Here is a 17,325-nt window from a genome sequence, read left to right as displayed (position 1 = left end):
TGGCTCTTCTTAATATATTTAGGTGCCGAAATTATAGCAGGTTGTTGCCAAGGAGTGGCATGTTACAGATCATACTGGTAAAAACGCAGCTGAATAGGCTTTCGCTGCCATTTGTCTCCTAGCATTCAATCTTAGAAAGAAATGCGGCATCGCTTCCTGAAAAGTAGTAGTGAGATGCCCACTGAGCAACTTTGCAGGTGCCAACGCTGCCATCTGACACAGCCCCACACACTGTACACCACCAGTATAGCCCAGACACAAGCTAAAATACATACAGCATTCCAGTGTACCTTTTACTTATCAGTGGAGAAAAGATAATTGCGCCAATTAAGATTAAGTTGTTGTTTCTATAATATAAAGTAGCCACCAAAACAGCAGGACTTCTGCTCTATAACAAGAGCCATTTTCTGAACCTGAAGCTTCAGCTGCTCGCCAGCCCCACCTGTCCATTTTTCAGATGCCCAATAGGGGAAAACTGGCATTCATTTTGCTTGCCCACGTTGGCTTCTCATTTGTGCTGAATCTGTTGCTAGTGAACATGCTTAATTTCAGTAGGTGAATGTTTAATTTCAGCAAAGTTTGGAGTGTTCACACTTTAAGTCTGTATTTGTGAACTCTTGGCACTGACATCTGGATACTTGGCTTATGGGACCAGATCTTCAATTGCAGAGGGAGTTGACGCAGCTTGGGGATTTTAAGTCACCTTTATACTTTTGATCCTGAAGTATTCTAATTATGAAGCACGTCAGACCTGTTCTTCGGCTGCTTTGTGGCACCAAGGAGTCATTGCATCAGCCTGAAGCCTGCATAGGTGCAAAGTCATCCTTCCCTCTGGCATTATCCTCTTTGTTATTTGTAGGGTTTCATAGGGAAGTAAAGGGGTTTTGTTGTCAAAGGTTGTTTTAGAAGAACTTTGCATCAATGTAGAAAAAAGCTCTTCCTCTCTTATCAAAACTTCCAGCATTCATAACTGTTCTTTTTTACCCTGCGATTTACTCTTGAAGAAAGAAGGAGAAGGTAACTGCATCTCCTTGCATATAATCATTGCAAGCAAAACCAATTACAAGCAGCTTGCCAATCTGATGAGGAAGGCTATAAACTATGTGTGCTGGGATATAGGGAAATGGCCTTATAGTTAAGTGAGGGAACAGAGGTTGGTATGGTTAGTATATAGGGTAGGTTGATAGGAGGAAAGGAACCACCAGAAAGGCTGAATCCTGCCTTGAGGGCCAATGTCAAGTGCCTGTGCACAAAACCACACAGCCTGGGAAATAAACTGGAGGAACTAAAGCTCTACTCATGGTTGTAGAACCATGACATTTGTGGGTCAGCTGATACAGTGGAATGGCTTGTAGGACTGGAGAGCAAATGGGGTGGATGGTACACACTTTTTACGAAAGGCAGGCATGGAAGGTGGTGGGGAGTGTGTCATTTACATGAAGGAGCAGTTCACATCACTCTTGTAGGAGCTTTTCTGAGGAAGAGGTGTCAGGCTGTTTGAAGGAAGACTTCTTTGGTTAACTGGTAGGTAGGGTCCCATGAGAGCCAGTGATGAAAAACAAATGAGCTCAGGAAGCTGGCAGATCTCCAAGGACAGCCTCCTTAAAGCGCAACAACACTCATCCCAATACTCTGGAAACTGCTGTCAGGAGAACATCTTAGTTAAACAAGGATGAACAAAATTCATGACTGAACTCCAGTGCAAAAAGGGTATATACAGGAGGTGCACATTTACGAAAGGAAGGAGAGAATACTAAGGAGGAATGCAGAAGCTTTGCTTAGGCAAGCAGGGAAGGTGTTAGGAAAACCAAACCTCAGCTAGAATTGAAACTGACAAGTGAAGGTAGAGTTGCACCTAGAAAGGAATATTGAAGTCAACAAGAAGAGCTTCTACAGCTGTATTAACAGTAAACAGGGATAACATGGACTTGCTGCTAAATAGTAACAGCAGATGCAGATAAGGCTGTAACTCATTGCTCCACTTTTCACTGAGAAACTCTCCCATGCCTCTGACTAAGACACACAGGATTGAAAGAGGACAGAAACTACCAGCAGTGGGAGAGGATGAAGTCAGAGTTCTCTTGAGAAATCTTGACCCACACCAGTCCACAGGACCAGATGGGAGGCATTCAGAGGTGCTGAGACAACTTCTTGACAAACTGGTCTCATTGTGGCCAGTGAAGTGGTCTTTCTCCATCATCTTTAAGAGGTCATGGAGCCCAAGGCAGGTTCCCAATGACTGGGGGGAAACAAAAGTCATATCCACCTTCAAGCATGTCAGGAAAGACAACCAAGGGAGTATAGGCTGGTCATCCTTACTTCAGTTCCTGGGAAAATAACTGAGTGAATCTGAAGCAATTCTTGGGCACATGAAGGAGAAGGTGATGGGAAATAACCAACAGGAATTTAGAAATATAAATCATGCTTTACCTGCCTGATTACCTTCTATGATGAAAGGAGTAGATCTGTAGGTGGCAGAGGGCATAGTGAGTGTCATCTACAATGATCTTAGCAAGAGTTTCAAAACAGCATCCCTTGTATCCCAGTTGGGACATCACAGTTAAAATGAATGAACTACTAGGGTGCAAAATTGGTTGGAACATCCAGCTCAAAAAGTAATGACCCATGGTTGCTACTCTGCTTGAAAAGTCTCTGTGAACTGTATTGGCAGTGTTTCATATGTTTACCAGTCACCTGGAGGAGGAGACACTCATCAGTCCTGCAGGTCTAGGGACCTGGCGAGACTAGGAACTGGGACAATGAGATTTAATTAATTTCAGCAAGAACAAACATAAAGCCCAGAACTTGGGAAGAAATTATGCTCCTGCATCAATACAGGTTGGGGACTGCTGCACAGCAGCTCTGGAAGGGAGCTGGGGATTTTTTTGGACAATAGGCTACACCAGAGTCATCAGTGTGTCCTGGCAGTGATGTGATATGAGGACTTAGAGCAGAAAGGGTTGTATAACCAGCATCATAGCCAGTAGATCAAGGAAGTTATTAATCCCCTTTAAGAAGTATTTGCTAGAGCAGTTTTGCTCCCCGCCCCCCAACCCCATATGAGGAAGACATTGATAAATTGGACCAAATTCAGTGGAGGGCCTACAAGATGGTTGGAGACTGGAGCACTTGGCCTGTGAGGAAAGGCTGAGGAATTGGGGCTTGTTCACCCTGGAGGAGAGATGCCTCTAAGGGGACCTAACAGAAGCCCTCCAATAGCTGCAATCTGGTTACAGAAAAGATGTAGCCAAGCACTTTACAGAGATGTACAACAGTATCATGTAGGTTAACAGTTATAAACTGGTACAAGGAAGGTTTTGACTAGACGCGAGAGGTTTTTTTCCTTATGCTATGAAAATAATCAGTCTTTGGAGCAGATTGCCCAAAGAGGTCTTGGGATTCTCCAAGAGAAGAGACATTCAAGTCTAAACTTAAGGCTGAATTCTTAGTTGCTTGGTCTAACTAAATTCAGTGTTGAGATAGCTTTAAGCAGTGATACAGACTAAGTGACCTTGCCAAGTCCTTTCCAACCTAAATGTTTAGGATTCTTGATTTTCAAAAGTTAGGCTTGCAAACTCTAATTAATCAAACTGTTAATCTTTACATGTCATTCACTTCTAGGGCAGATCACATGTACAAAATCTGTAGGATCTGTTCCACTTTGCCTAAGTGCAAATATACATATGAGAAAAGAGATAAAGAGAAAAAAATTCCAAGGGCAATAATTTGGTGACGTTTCAGCCTACCTGCTTCTCTGTGATTTATCATTCAGCCACCATATGCTAACATTGCACTTCTTCACATCAAGGAATGGACATATTTTGTTGACTTGTGAAGTGCTGAAGATTTTTGCCGTAGCTCAGGAAGAAGCTGTTTAGCACAGGTGGTTCTGTAATTGTGATGTGTCGGGAGAATTCAGTGTTAAATGATCTTCTGCCTAGCACTTGCTCATATATGCACTATGATGGGTAGGATCCAAATTAGTACATTGTCCTGAAATATAAATTATGCAAAAGCTGAGGCTGGCTCAGGTGCCAGATGGGTCAGATAGATTACACTTGATTAGCCACCTGAGTCAGGTATCCCGGTACAGATCCGTTCTCAGCTGCAATGCCTTTGAGTAGGAGTTGAATTCACAGTGGAGTGGGGATCTTATGTGGCAGTATCCTTGTCATTTCAGTTTAATTCAGACCTGTAGCATTATAGTATTGTAATACATTGAACTTGTGCTGGAAAACACAGGTGATTGTGCTGTTTGTGAAACCCAGCTGTTAGAAAAAACCTCAGCCATAGGTCTTAAAGCAACGTGATGTTCTGTGGCACTTTGCTACCCAGAACTTGAGACAAACGAGTTTAGGAGTAAAAAGAGAGAGATAAAAACACTGATTAAGTTGTTGCCTTATCCAAATTCTTGAATGAAATGGCCAGTTAGGAGCTGTCAGCTGCTTTGGGGTGTCCATGTTCCTCCTCTGTAATTTCAGTTATGTGGGCATAAATCCATAAAATGCCCAAATGCTACAGAAGCATTTTATGTCCTACCAACAGTTACAGCTCCTGCTTTTCCATACTGTAGCTGAGCTAGCCACCTCATAGAGTTGGTGCATACATGGAAGTATCCAACGATTTGATCCTCAGATAGGATCCTCGGAGCCTGCCCTATCTTTATATGTAGAAGTAACTCAAATTCAAGGGGCAGCATAAATGAAAACCACTGTTTAAGAATCCAAGTCCAGGTGGCTCTTCTCAAGCCAATTTGGCACTTTAGAACAGCAGCAACTCTTACAGCTTTGGCATACCTTTTTTTTTAGACATGTGCATCTGTCATGCAAAAGAAGCTGTTGAGTTCTCAGACTCATGAAGCTTTTAGAGGTTTTGCCATCCATTTAATCACTACATAATAAGTGAGATGTAAGTGCTAAGTTTGGATCATGGTACCAAACTGATAGCGGCCCTGCGGCCATTCGCTGACTTTAGCTAAATTTAAAACTTTCATTCATAAATACAGATTAAGAGAGCATACAGACCGTTATAGCATAGCTACAGTCCCGGCACACCAATGGATGTGTATGCACACATACACGCACAGTTCAAAGGTGACTTCTAACTCAGGGAAGTTCTATACTCAGAAGGTTCTAAAGACTCACTGGCACAGTCCTGGTGATTGTAGAGCTGAATATCTGCCATGGTGTTTTATCCAGCCGCTCCAGGGGAATCTTAAATGTATGCGGTAAATGTCTGCCTACACCTAGCATTCTGACTGCATCCACTAAATGAAAATGAGGATATTCAGTCTTAAACAAAGCATTTTTTTTATTTTTATAAAGAAATCAAAACCAGTTGCAATTAAATAGGAAACAAAGGAAGAACTGGAATCCATAAAACATCAGGGGCAATATTTAAAGCAACCAAACTAAAATCAGTTCAATATTTCTCTGCTGTATTTATATACAAGTGCACTTATTTTTAAAGTACCCTAACACTTAATTTTGCTTTCAGTTGTATTTTTTTATTTGGATTACATATGGTATTGTGATAGGATGTTTCAGAAAGCCATAAAGTGTTCTTGCCTGTAAAAGCAATGTCCTTTCTTGTTAATGCCAAGAAAGCTTTTCCCAAAACACTCGTTCCCTGCTCAAGACACTGTAGCTGCTAATGAGGAAAACACTGCAAGTACCTCATTCAAATGTTTTCTTTTGTTTATCTACAGGGAGTTTACTCTGTAATAGTGAAGAATCCCTGAGTATCAATGAGTCTGAAAGTACTCATATTCTGCCAAGAATAAAGTTGTAAAGCTTTGTGTGCCAACACTTTAAATTAATCTAAAATAATGCAAAAGGGACTTTGTCATCTTGGAAGGCTTTTTAAAACCTCATCACTGTTGTCTCAATTAATAAGAATCTGCCATATCTTTCACATGGCTTCCTTCCTCTATTGCCAGTTGTAGTTTCGATGGATGATGTCCCTCTGAGGACATATGTCGGAACTGATAGAAAGGATGATATCGGCATGCAACAAAATATACCTTCACATCAGTAGCTTTACAGCACATCACTAGTTTCCTAGGCAGCTCTGCTTACTCACAGCCTTCTTTCCTAAGCATCACTTAGTGCCCAATGCTAATCAATCCCTTTAGACGGCTTTTACGAAGCAGATAGCGCATTAATTCGGCATACAAATTGAGAGACTATCTTTGATGGTGAAACAAGATTAAAATACCCACGCTCACATTTCAGTTTCATACATAAAACATAAATAATGCAGTAACCCTCCCCATCCTTACAGACAGCTTCACATTTTCTCTGTTGAATAGTGTTTAAAATCTACATCTATCGCAAACTTTAAAAAAAAAAACAAAGGTCGTAAACAAAATATCATGCCTGCCAAAATACTTTCTTTATGTTCCCATCCACAGGGCTCTTAGTCACAGCTCTGGCCCAGGATTTCCTCATGAGATGCTGTTTAAGAGCTTTTAAAAAAAACCCAACACAATGCCATTCCCATGATATATGCAGTTTTAAAATTTGTGTTTCTCTATGGCCAAGACTGGTGTGTTTTGTTATAAATATGTGAAATCAGTAGATTACTCAGGTCCCCATTTTTACAGGGGGTACTGCATCATTAAGTACTGAAAGAATATAATGTAACTATTCAAACTGCTTAAAATATTTCGTAACCATAAATTATTATCCAAAAATATTTTTTGAGTAGATAAAAAGAGCTGTCAATTCTGCATAGTGAATGCCTCATAAGGGGCTCATTTATGGTTGAAAACTGAATAAAAGCAGTAAATTAAGAACAGACGTAACCATAGAGAAGCTGTAATCCACAGCAGATTTCCTTGGTGAATGAAGTATTGTTGTGTGGATTTATCCTCCTTGCTTGTACAGTTAACCAGTCACATCTGTGGCCAAAGTGCTGTCTGTGCACACAGACAAGTTGGGTTCAGCAACCCCACGGAGGTAAGCACATGCTGGTTTACGCTGTATTGATAAAGTGCAAAATAAACTTCACCGGCTGTTTCATTGGGGCATGCTATGCTGAAGGGCAGATATAATGTTGAAACTGAATTCCTGTGACTTGGAGACATAAAAATGCTAGGACATTGGAAAAACTGGAAGCAACAGCACGTTTCTCCTAGATTTTGTATTAGTATTGCGGGCCTTGTTTTCTGGCAATTTACAAGAGACTGTCGCTGACTCACAGAATTAGTGTTTGTACTTCCTAAATACGATAATGAATGGGAGCTGCTTCAGCTACAGTGTTTGTGAAGGGAAAGCCACTTGTTATAAATATTCATTTGACAAAATGTAAATAGTTTTATAGGAGTGTAAACTGTTGCAAGTTATTTGATTCAGTACAGTTGTCTTTTCCGTATTGTTTGTCACAAATGCACATAATGAACCAGCCAGGATGACATGTAGACTTGACAGTGAATTAGTTTAGCCGTAGTGCTGTTTGTTTAACTTTGTGATTACACACCAATGAGATAACTCATCTCCTTTGTCTTGAGAAAGCCACAGCAAGCTCCACAATTCTTAAGTCTCTCAATTTCTTTGCTGTTCCAGTACTTCAGCGTATCATTGGACACTAATTTTGATTTTACATCAGGAGGTTGCATCTACTGCAAGATCACTGGCTTACTAACTCAGAACACTAACGAAAAGAAAAAGATCCTTGTGAATTTCTTGCCAGTATTGAGTTCGGTTTTTGTTTTGGTTTGGTTTTTTAATTATAAGGTATGCTCCCCTGACAAGAATAGATTTCATTTCAAATAAACAAACTTCTTTCTAGACATGTCTGAAACAGAATTTTTAACAAAATACAGTAAAGACAACAACAAATATTGCTACTTAAAATTTGTCACATTGGTCACTTGGAACACACTGTCAAGATCAAGATTTTATTTTCATATCTAAGTATTATACAAAAAATAATCAAGATCCATGTTTCATCTTTAATTAATGTTGTAGAGAACATGGTAAATAATTACGATCATTTCAGCACCAGAAGTGAACTGTAGCACCTGTGACTTACAGAAGGTGACCACAAAGTTTTGTTGTCTTTGTAGATGTAGCCTACATGTGAACTGAAACAGCATATGCATAAAATCAACCTCTTGCTGGTTTGCAGTATGTGCTCATGTTAATGTGTGCATGCACAGGCTTAACCATTACTACTGCATACACATGTGTAGACAGAGGCTTACTAAATTTATTTATTTTAATCAGGAAACATTAAGTGTCTTTAGCGGTCTGATCCTTAACTTGAACTGAGTAAAACAGAATTCGCAAGCTCTTGTGTCTCTTTAAATTAATCACGGACTTCGAATGCAGTATATATTATGCTTGATTTTGCTCCTAACATAATTTAAAGTTTAAAATCTCTGTTGTCATTTTGTACTGAGCAAAGAGGTCACAACTCTCTGCCAGCTACAATCATTTATACAACAATAGCAAATTTGGCTCGGGCACTTTTGCTGTTTGTTTCAGTGGTCAGGGTCCATTTTTATCTATTGTTTGGGTCAAGAATATGTTTTCTGAGAGGTTTTTTATTTTAATCTGGTGCATTAGAAGGTAAATGAATAAAGAATTTTGTCTCTAAGTTTTGTCCCAAAATCTTCTCTGGGAAGTTTACAATCTAGGGGACTTAACTAGGTTGCTATTTTAAGGCCTGTTCCAAAGACTTCAGTGAGCTTTCATCCCCTTAGAGACTGCTGGGAAAATAAAGGACTATGTGTTTTAAACAATGACATTTTTTAATGTTTACTGAAATGTATCTAAAAAACTGATTATGAAAAATTTAGAGAAGTAAACTTATTCAGTGCCTTGAAATACAATTTTCTGAAATGGCTGCAGATTCATTTAGAGCTATCAAATGCAGAGGGATTCAGAATTTGCTTGGGTTTATGTTTGCATTTAGTAAGATTTCTTTCCAAAGTAGTCAGCAGGACTTTTCTGAAAGGATTTAATTAAAGTTAGCAAGTAATTTTGTGTTCTGCAGCATGTTACATATTGTGGAAAGGTTATGGATTCACCTAGTGCAGCGCATCAACAGTGTAAAGGTGAGAGGTGAAATTCTTTTTGTTGCAAGTGATGAGATACAATCATTTGAAAGGTCACTTGCACTCAAAAAGAGCATTTATTTAAGAAGTAACTTGTTTTGGCATATGCTGCATTTTTAAAGGTTAAAATAGTGTCTTGCTGACCAACACCATCAGTGAGAAGTGGGTTTTTTTTTCCTCTTTTAAAAGTTTTCTGCAGGGTACTTCACTATTTAGACTATTTATTAACATCCTGTGCAACACATGATCTATTTAAAACTGAAAGTACTAAGATTTTCCACAGAATTACTATTATTATGTACATTGCTATGGTAGTAAAGCTTTAAGAAATCCAAGTGTAAAATACAGGAGACAAGATTCATCGGAGTGCAGTGTGCCACTTTGTGTATAAATAGTTGTTCTGATAGGAAATGCCAGTCATCTAAAGTGAAGGGGGAAAGGCTGGTTCTTTTCTTTTTACAAAGTGATTTGGGAGTGAAATAGATTATGTAGGCATGATAGCTAGAGAAAATGTGAATGTGAAAGACCATAAAATCAAAGAGATTTTTTTAGGGAGCTGAAAAATAAGATTTAGTTTAAAGCAATTATTTAATTCTTACTATATTTTTGCAAAGGAGTTCGCATGCACTGAAAATTATGTTGTGCATTTAGAGGTTTTCCCGTTTCTTCAGAAACATGTCAAATAGGCATTAAATTTCTTTAAGTCACAGTGTTCTTTCCACTCACACTGCTCAATAATCCGTAGAGATCAAGAAGGAAAGAGATCTTTTGTAAGCACTCTTTTCTGAATAAGATGTTACGCTCACTCTTTTCCATGATCTTAAAGATCGCCAGTACAGAGCAGCATTTTGTTCATAATTTGTTTAAAATGATTTTGTTGAGCTGTTGTCCTGTAGAAATTATGCTAGCCGTGAAAACAAACCTATTTTTATTACATGGTATTGATCACTCATATGCACTGAAGATTGTACATTCCGGACTAAATTATGTGAGCAGGAAGAAGAAAAACATATTTTTAAAGTGTACATAAGGAATTAACAGTTAAAAATGAATGACTTACATTTGTTTCGGGATAATTTTTACTCAAATAAAGTCATCCTCCTTAATTTGCTTTGCTTTCCAGTTGAAAGAGGGCAAAATCTATTTCCTGGGCAATTTTGCACAGCACAGATATTAATACTTTGGGGTTTAATTGTATCCTGTGTTTAAATACACTGTGGGTGAAACCCTAGACCTCTGCTTAATTGCTGTGAGAAAATAGCCTGATTTCTCTGAGATTAGGCACACGCTTATGTATACTTTGACCCAAGAGTGCCTCCTTCAGAATTAATCTTCTAAGGTAGTGGGATTTGCTTTTGTACGTGCAGTAGACCCATTCATGACAAACGGTGCCTAATAAACCAACTTCACCCTCCAGACCTCTCTTTTGCTGTCAGAGTTTTTCTTCAACTATTCATTTCACACATCCCTTGTCCAGTTGCCTATTAGCAAATAAACTTTAAAGCAGGCAATAGGAATAAATTTAATGATTCCTCTTAATTAGAGAGGCTTAAGGTTTAAATAATGTGCTGCGGAACTGGAAATGTAAAGAATTTCCATTTAATTGTTAGGCAAAAATATTCTGAGCTTGATCCAAATATGCTGGCTGTTAGAAGACATATTTCCTCATATTTATTTTTAAAATTTCCTCTGTGCTATACTTCAGTTGAACCATCTATTCCATAAAAGCACTTTTCCCTCTGTCGTCTGCATTAGGATTGTTTCTATAAGATGTAACAAAAAGTTCTGGTTTTCAAATATTTATATTAGTCAAAGTTAGTCCTGTTTATACTTTTTGGCAATATAACTTTTTCCTTAAAAATGAAGTACTTCAGTTTAACTAAACAAAATGTGTTGAAATGGATGGTCTTATAAACTTAAGTACACTTGGCAACAGAAAGGACTAAGGCTCCAACCAGAAAACACTGACTCAAGTGAGTAGCCCCTACTCATACAAATATCTCATTAACTTCAAAGGAACAATCTGTGTGAATTGGAGTTTTCAAAATCTGGCACTAAAGCACCAATCCTGACTGCAAACACTGAGGCAGATGTAGTTTACTTCATTTTATTAATGCCATTAAAATCAGGAGTTGGGATCGTTAGCAAAGTATTCCTTTATGTGCTTTTCTTCAAATAATATGAATGCTTGCAGAAGCATGTCCTAAAATTAAGAGATAAAGACATTTGTTTCATTTTGAGTTAGCATTAGACAAAATCATCTTTTTATGTTTTTACAGTTCTGCAAAGCAGTTCTCTGTATTTGCATTAGAAATATTAAATCTAACATCCACATATTTCATTTCTCAGAGTTTAGCTGTGGAGTTTGACTTCACTTTTTAAAATCAGTAACATTACAGTAGCAGAAATAATGATGTAGCATAGGAAGAAAATCCCAGATGAACTGATTCTTTTAATTAAATAACTGGATTGAAAATTATATGAATAAAATATTATTTAACTTGTCTAAGTTTCTATTTGTCCAGGCAGAGTTTTCACTCATTATCAGTTCCTTTGATTTTTTTTGGTCTGCTATTTGTCTGTCATGTTCTAAATAAGTGATCAGAAACAGACTGAAATGAAAGGGGTTTTTCTTTTTGTTTTGGGTTGGGGTTTTTTTTTTGGAGGTGGATTTTTCTTTTTCTTTTTGTGGTAAACCCTCTAGCTATTGTTACGGCAATAAGCTGTGCTTGGCTGATACTGAACTACATGGTCAGGACTCTCATAAGGGAAATGCAGTCTTCATTAACCAAGCCTTTTAACAGCAAGCCAAGCTTGATTAAAATCATATACAGATGAAATCATTTCTTTACTATTCCTTTGTAGTTTTGTGCATTCCCAATAACTCTTTAGGCTTAATAATATTTAGGAGACAGCTGGGTTACTACTTAAGATTCTGTTGTTACTCCCAATTATTGCTCAGAAGTCAAAATACATAGGATAATTTCTGTTCAAATAAGTACAAGTATATTAATGTGATATACAAATGTGAAATGGGTTGGGCATTACAGATGGTGAAGAATTATGACTTAAGGTCTTAGATGGAATTCCTTTGCTAAAACGCTAAGGGGCAAAACTTTAAAAACAAACAGGAAACATTCTGTGAGTTTTGTTACTGTTACTCTAATCAATCTGTGATAGCACATGGCAATCCTGAATAACTTTGTTTTGTAAAATGTAGCTACCACTCTGCTTAATTTATATTTGAACAGTCATTAGGACTTTACACTTCCTAAATTTAGAAGCACAATGTAAAAACAAGCAAGCTTCACTAAAAGCTTAGGAAACTAGGAATTCTTTCTCTTAACATCTAGTCAGAGGGAAAACGTTGGTAATACTAAACAAAATAAAACAAAACAACTCTCTTAAATCTATTGCTTAATTTTATTATCCAGAGTCCAATTAAGTAACTATAATCCTGTTGATCTTTCTTACTGATGTGCATTCCTTCTATAGCATAAATCTCCACAGGACAGAGCTTAGGACTTCATGGATGGCAGAGACCCATTGCAAATGACAATTCACTACTAAACAAAGCAAGAAAACAACTCAATCAAAAGGTCAAATTCCTTTCTGTGGGTGATGACGGAAGGATGATAAGAGGCAAGCCTTTTTCTTTCCTTCCTTCTTTTAATGCATCCTTTCCTCAGTAAAGGCATCCTTAAACTCCCTCTAATCAACAGGACCTCAAAAGTGGGTCCACCCTACCCTGCCAGCTAACAAGGCAATTCAGGACGTTAGTCACCAGTTGTCAGAATTGGTAGGATGAGTTGACATAAAGCTCCTTTTTTGAATACGTGTAATATTTGATGTATTTTTTCATTCCCAGACCATGGACACGCATTTCTTCTTCACCTTACCAGCTGTTAGCGTCTGTACACTGTTCGGTGAAACAGCCTTATGCTTAGGCATGAAAAGCATCATTCTGTGTCATCTTCCTAGAAGAAGAATTCTTGTACCTTATCCGAAAGACTTAAAGGAATTTGTCCGTAGCTGTTACCAGATAGCATGTTCAAGCATGCAGAGTGCCGGTGTGTTTGCAAGACAGCTCCCCATATTTTCTCTTTGGTAATCCAGGCACTGAACTGTTTCTGCTGTGGGTATGCACTCCACGCTCGCTCCCACAGACTGGCTATCCCTGTCTGAGGTAGAGTAGGGATTGCACCTAAACTCATTTGATTGAAGGAGTTTGTATGCAGTTCAGTGGTTGTGGATGCATATTTTTACTGTGTGGAAAGAATCAAAGACTTGAATCATGTATGTTTCTGTGCACTTTTCAGCAGGATCAGAAATAATGCTGTGCTAATGCATAAACTCTTGTGAATCCCCAGAGACTGTGCTGAAGTTGTGAACAACCAGTGACAAGGCACAGCAGTGCAGAGAGCGAGTTATGAATCACTGCAGTCCTGCTGTTCAGTATTTCATGTATTCTTTCTTTCTTCCTGCTTAAAAGATACAGACATGGGTTTGCATCTACTAAGCCTATCTAATCTATACACTGCCAGGGTATATGAATGCTATTTCACAGGCATTGCTGTTTGTGTTTACAGCCCAAGCAATCTTCTGTTGCAGCGTTCAATAAAAATAAACAAGTAAAATATCAAGAATGAGAAGGAAATGTTGTGGCAGCTTCTTAGCTACCAAAAGTCAGATAACATTGCTAAAGCAAACAGAGCTGCACTAATTTATATTTGTTGCAAGCCTGACTTAAAGTTTTCTGTTGTCTCTTCTACAAAATATTTTTGTATATTCCATGTCATATATATGTGCACGCAACAAACTGTCTTAATCTGGAAAGATTAAAAAAGGGAAACTAGGCCCAAACAGCTATCAGTAGATGGGAAGATGCCAGTAAGTAAAAGTAATAAGATCTTTTCAAATAAGTAACATACCCTCTGTGATACTAATTGAAAGCCAAAGGAAGGGATATAAACCATTCAAATATAGCCACTTTTTAGATGGATATTCAGTTTATCAATAAATATTAATGGCTACAGTTTAAAGCCATAACCCAAGATTTATACCACAAAAATTAAAACTGCCATACCACAGAAAACAGAGGGTAAGGCGTAACTGCAAGTAGGGAGCAGAAAAGAACATATAAAAGTAGTTATCTAGCTGTTCAGGGTGTTTGCGTGTTCTGTTAATTTTCTTCTGAGTCTTTAACTCTGTTGTTTTACTTTCTTTCTGAAATTTCATGCTTTCCCTAGAAATCTAACCTATTAGATCTAAAATCACCACTAGTACTTGATTAATCCCAATTAATGACTTTTCTGGAGAACTAGTGTTCTTTCAATTGACCTATATTATCTAATGGATTCTTGTTTATGCAACTGAAACACTGTACTTTTCTTTCCTTGCCACTTATTTATTAGTACATGCAGAAATACTACTGATCCAGGACAGGGTTGTTTCATAACACCTTTCTAGTACATGGTTTAAGTGACGAATGTACCTGTGTCCTAGCCCAACACACTCTTTCGTTCAATGTCTTTTTAGGTTCCTAGTTTCATGCTTCAAAAGTATCATGATCTTTTATCAGCCTACAATGGTGAACCTCTTCATCAATAATAGTCCCTGAAATGAATCTATATTGTAAATCGTCAGGCATCATGTCAAATTCTAGTATTATTTCATCCCACAGCTAAAGTATTAACTGCATTGGCATGTTTGTTCATCTGTGAAACACAACTGCCTCTCAATAACAATGTTACAATTTAACTTTGGGTATTGATAGGAAAATAAGACTGAGTTATATGTGCCATACTTCTTAGGGTAGGTGAGGTCAGCAGCTACTTCCCAAAGAACATTGCCATTTTGAAAGCAGAACTGCTAAAGATATTAATTTGTAGAAAATTGCTTTATTCAAGAAAAAAATAAACTCGGAAACTGTGTTTGAAATTCCATCAAATCCTCCTTCTTTCATTATGCAGGGCTTCTTATAGTTTAACTTATACAGATGCCATAATGTCATTAATAATATCTGCTTATATTATACAATAATGACAGTCTGTGTGTCATTCTTGATATTTAAATGAACAGGTTCTAGCAATATTATTTCTGACAAAAATTAATAATGAAGTCCCTTTCAAAGGACAATTTTCTTGTTTATAGTAACATCCGACTTTTAATTTGACATTTGCAAGTTCCTTTTTCTACTTAGGGTGAGTCTCTCTTCCCTGCTTTTTATCAACTGAACCAAAATTTTCCTAGTCTTCATTTTCTTTTCTCCATTTTTCACTCTTTAGCATGCCTTATTCCTGAATTCAGACTGTAGATGCCGTATCATGCTTTAAACCTCCTTCAGTTATCTATCCATGGCACACACAGATCTCAAATAAGAGTTACGACATAACATCCTTTTGCTGAACAGTGGCAAAGTTACCCTGCACATTTATAGGTCTCACTGCATTAAAACTTGAACAGGGCTAACAAACTAACTCCACTGTGCAAACAATATGTAATCTGATACTTTGGCAAAAAAAATATACACATTTGGCAAAACAGAATATCCACCAGGTTTCTTTCCATTTGTGTAGACTTTGATAAGTATTACTCTTAACATCCTTTTACTTTAACTGCTTTATTACCTGCAACTTCATTTCCATTACAAAAGTTTATCTATATAACATTTTAAAACTTCAAGTTTATAATTATATATATGTATTTGAGATCTAAATAAAAAGCATAGAAAGATTTTAAGTGTTTTTCAGAAGTAAACTTGAAAAGCTGTGATTATTTATCTGTGACATCTTAATTCTTGAAAAGTGGAGTATCAAATTACCTGTTGAAAATAAATGCATTGAAACAACTTGTAATTACATGCCTATTTTATCTGCATTTGGATAAAACATTGGCTTCTGATGTTTTAACTCCAAGACTGATAAATTCAAATCAAATGCCATCCTGACCAAACAGCATTCAAATGTCCGTAAATGTAAAAGAAACAAAACAAGGCACAGTGTGGTTGTGCTGATTTTACCATTTGTTTCAAGTTGTTTGCTTGCAATTATCATAATTGCAAGGTTACCAGAAAAAACGTGGAAGATGGGGACAACTGCAAAAGTGATCCATGCCAGAGCAACAGGAATACTAATGCACCTCCCTCTAGGTGATCAGGAAAGCAGTCAGATCAGTTGTCCTGAAAGAGTGCAAAGTCTAGCATGGTGATTTGTAAACTACAGACATTAATTTAAAAGAAAATACATTAATTAAACACAACAGCTCATGATAGGCCTTGTTCCCTTTTTCACGTCTTATTTTAGTTAAAAATGCATGTGTTGTTTTTAGCAATGTACTGATAACCCCGGTGTTAAAATTTGAGGGGTTTTATTTATAATGTAGCTCATCATTTGTATGTGTTGTCTATATTAGTAAGTACTGTTTCTCATTTGGATAAAAGTGGCATTCCTTCGAGTTTCCCAAACAGAAATTTCCAGTGAAGCTGGTGAAGGGTTTTCCTGTATTTTGCAGCTTGTATGTCTGTTTGGGCTCCAAAAAGGTAGAAGCTTACAGTCAGATCTGTCTTTAACAGTAGAGACGGGCACCCGTAACATTTACAGCCACTCAAGTCTGCAATATTATCAGACTATTGAGTTTTAATCATGGAATAAACAAATTCAAAACTAGTGTTACAGAGAAACAACAGGTGAAATTATCTAGGACCACAGAGCGGAAGGTCTCCACCAGCGTGAGAGACTCATGATGCCATGAGTCTCTAGCATGTGAGGAAACAGGCTCATACTTTTTCCACTGCTTATATCCTTTTCAGAGGGTAGTGCAGCTCTAAAAGGGAATTAGATACCAAATCTGGGGGGAGGCTACACAGTTGCAGGTATTTTTTATTAAAGAATATTAAAAAATGATTGGGTAGGCACAATCAACATACACCAAAAAATCCTAGATATACCGTACTGAAGGGAACCAAGAAGGGGAAGGAGGAAATATATTGGTGACCTACTTGAGCATCAAGGTTGAGAACAACCTCCTTCAATTCCCATTTCCACATGAGGGAGGGAAAGAGTATCAAGAGAAACATCAGGTAAACAGCCTGTACATCTAAGCTCTTGCACAGAGAAGGGTAGATAGATTTTCACTGAGATGTAATCTGTAGGTTTTTTTATGAATGTTGCTACAATGATCTTGATACGTTTTTAGGAGGATGTCCCACAGATTTCTGTCTTATAATACAAGGGTAAAGCTTCTTAGTAACTACCTTGTGTTGA

The 17,325-nt window shown here is 37.5% G+C and overlaps 1 protein-coding gene across 1 annotated transcript in view; it reads left to right on the top strand.

The window, feature by feature from the left end:
* Nucleotides 1-17,325, top strand: part of ADGRL2 (adhesion G protein-coupled receptor L2) — a 386,421-nt gene that overhangs the window by 136,087 nt on the left and 233,009 nt on the right. The window lies entirely within an intron of this gene.

The sequence above is a fragment of the Patagioenas fasciata genome, chromosome 6 (assembly GCF_037038585.1).
Source record: "Patagioenas fasciata isolate bPatFas1 chromosome 6, bPatFas1.hap1, whole genome shotgun sequence".
Taxonomy (NCBI): Eukaryota; Metazoa; Chordata; class Aves; order Columbiformes; family Columbidae; genus Patagioenas; species Patagioenas fasciata.
Note: the sequence above shows the minus strand (reverse complement) of the source record. Positions and strands in the feature narration are given on the sequence as shown.